A 3,426-nucleotide genomic window follows, 5' to 3' on the forward strand; every position below is an offset into this window, starting at 1 on the left:
GCTTATCTATCTGACAGAGGATTGAGGATATATAAAGAACTCAAAAAACAAAACAAAACAAAATACAAGATCAAGAACAAAACAAAACAAAACCTAAAACAAAATAAAACAAAACCATAGAGTCAAAAACAAACAAACCAAAACCAAAACTCAGAACCCAAAGTATCCATTCTAAAAATGAGCCTGGGACATGAAAAGTTCTCAAAAGGGGAAAAACATGGGATTTTTGGGGAACTTTATATATTCTTTATATTAATCTCTAGTACCACATGGTTTGGGTGTGGTGGCATGTATCAGTAATTACAGTATTCAGGAGGTAGAGACAGGAGAATAAGGATCTAAGGTCATCTTTAGTACCTTGGCAAGTTTGAAGCTATCCTGGGCAACTTGAGACCCTGTCTCCAAGAAACAAGCCAGCATGTAAGCAGGCAAGCAAGGAAGCAACCACTCGAGCACATGCTAAAAATACATTTAGTAAGATAAATTACATTTAAAATAGAAAACAAAACCACATTGGTAAGTTCCTTTTGTGCAAGGTGACTTGGCTACACTATATGGTGCCATTTGGCTGAACTGCTGTTCAGGACATCTGAGAAATTAATCAGCTTCCAAATAGGTTTCCCAGAAATTAATTCTTAGCAAACTTGTATTAGTAACTATAGAAAATGTTGCCTAGGTGACTTTTAAACACAAAGATAGTAGCAGAGAAATCGGTTACTTAGGGCTTTTAGAGAGACTTGATTTATGTCCCTGAAAATCTAGGCCATAGCATAGTGTAATGCAGACATTAAGTCTCACCAGTTTCCAGTTGACGTTTTGAAGATAATTGAGTGAGAAACCTTTCATAGTACATTCTTTAGTTGTTTTGAAGAACTTTTAAAAGAATCAGAACCTATCTTACTATGGCAATTGCTCATGTGGATATGAATAGAAAAATCTCTTTTTTTGGTGTGTGTATGTGACAGAAATATATTGTGTGTGTGTTTGTGTGTGTGTGCATCTGATTGGGGGCCACCTGCTACCCCTGTCCTTTGCTGTGGGGAAATGGATATGCTCCCTTCTTCTTCCATTAATGTCAAAGTCTTTGGCTCCTCTCCAATCTGAGTGCTTGGTTTAAATTGGAGCAGAGTATGAGGCATGCCTTCCCACACATTCTAAAAATTCCTGTTTAAAAGGATTATCTACACTGTAGTGCATAAAGTTAAAAAAAAAAGCATCCATTTATGTTTTCCTGGATCATCCAGATTGATTATAAGTGGTCAAGCTGCTCAGGCTGGGTTAGTTTGGGTGAATTGTTCTCAGACTGTGGCTAAAGAGGCTCATGATAATGCACTGCCTGCGTAGGTCTCTATTGGCTTTCTCTGTAGGTAGGTATTCATATATTAGATGCTCTCTTTTAAAAATAGGCTATCCATCCCCCGAGGAAAAGTAGAACCAAATAAATGCACTCAACAACGTATACCAGTCATCTACTGTACATGTAAATAATGTTAAGTTGTAATGAGCACTATGGAAAAGTCACACCCCATCTCCCAGAAGCTATCAACTGTCAATAACTTCTACTAAGTATCTCCCACATCCATGCTAGAATATTGATTGGCTCGATCTTGTGCAGGTCTTGTACAGGCAACCACTGTTGTCATGATTTTGTGAGTGCAACAGTCATGTCCAGAAGACCTTGTTTTGCCTCAGTTCAGTCTAGTTTCTGTATCTTCAATCTTTCTACTCTTTTGTAGTGTCCCCTGTGAAGTTTCAGGAGGGTTTATAATGTTGATGTCTTATTTATGACTGACTACTCCACAGACACTTGTCCCCTGCATTTGGACTAGTTGTGAGTCTCTGTATTAACCCATGTCCACTGTATAAAGAACATTTAAAAGTGTTCATTGTAACATACATTTAAAAGTGTAACTTATATTTTTTTCTATCTTCTTTTATTGAAAATAGATTTTTTAATCCACTATATTACAATATGGTTTCATCTCTCTCAATTCCTCCCAGATCCTCCACACTTCCTTTGCCACTCAAACCCATACCCTTTCCCTCTTTCATTTAAAGAAAACAGCAACTAATAATAATAATTAAATAAGATAAAACAAAACAAACCCGAATAAGATTAAACAAACAAACAAAAGGAAAAGAGCCAAAGAAAAGGCACAAAAACATGTATAGATGAGGAGACACACATTCACACACACAGAAATCCAAGAAAACCACAAGACTATAGGCTAAAAAACCAAAATCCCTGACAAAGCTTTATGAAACAGAGTTACCAAAAATGTCAGTGAGTTCCTTCTATTTTGCTATCTGTTACATCTATAGAGCTATGGGTCCTGCCTTTAATTGTGATTTGTAGACCCAGCGAGAGAAAACCAACGTTTTTACCATCTAGCACCATACTAGTTAGTGGGGTAAAGGCTCTAGGTAGTCACCAGCTTGATTTCTCCATGTTCAGTGAGTTGTATAAGGGTTGTTTTCAGTAAAGGGTCCTTACCATCAGTTTGTGGAGAGCAATCAGTAGTCTGACATAAAGAAGACTGTGAAGGAAATTCAATACATTCGTCCAAATACAGGAAAATTAAAAGCAAAGTAACTTTAATATATTTTTAAGCTCTGGCACAGTTTCGTTAAAGGAAAACTATCCTGGTTTACTTCTCAGCAGTCTGTTCTGGCATGCTTCTAATAGTATGAGACTCACTTGCATAGCCAGTGTGCATACTCAGGTGTATTTTCCACATGGTGTGCCCAATTCAATATTATTGCCACTGTAGTGATGGACACCAGTTTTAGCCAAAATGGCATAGTATCCTAGTACCGATTTCCTGAAAGGTGGGCAGTTATTGGAGAGGATAATGAACTTTGCTTTGAGTGATCATCTTCAGAGTCTGTACCCCAGCACGTACTTTCCATTTTTCTCCTCTAAGCTGGAGCCTAGAGTTGATCAACTCCAGAAATGTTTTCATCTTCTTTGCAACCACCATCTTCCTGCTTTAGGTGTGGGACAATCTGCAACCAAGATTAAGTCACTAAGATGGCTGGGGAGAGAGAGCTCAACAATATACTTAATAGTTAAATGTATAAGCATGACCTCTGTGTCTAGACACATTATCATGTTGCTGTGGACTTACCATCTACAAAGGCAGGTCAACATTATATTCATGTAACGGAGACTCAAGTGTACCCAAAGTGTGGATAATTTGTCCAACTAATGAAAATTTCTTTGTAAATTCCCCAGCCAAACAATATATATTTTTTCCTCTACTTATGTGGAATTTATATTCCATGTAATTCAGTTTATAGTAAAATTGTAAAAAAGTGCCTGCTTATTCTAAAGCAACTTTCATATTTGTAATGATAATGATAAAAATGATAAAGTTTTAATTTCTGTGATGTCTGAGGGACATTTGAAAAATAACACAGGAGATT

General features: G+C 36.9%; 1 pseudogene; it reads right to left on the reverse strand.

The window, feature by feature from the left end:
• Positions 1–2,648: 2,648 nt before the first annotated feature.
• LOC110290516 lies at positions 2,649–2,981 on the reverse strand (annotated as a pseudogene).
• Positions 2,982–3,426: the final 445 nt, after the last annotated feature.

Source organism: Mus caroli, chromosome 2 (genome assembly GCF_900094665.2).
Source record: "Mus caroli chromosome 2, CAROLI_EIJ_v1.1, whole genome shotgun sequence".
In the NCBI taxonomy this organism is placed as follows: Eukaryota; Metazoa; Chordata; class Mammalia; order Rodentia; family Muridae; genus Mus; species Mus caroli.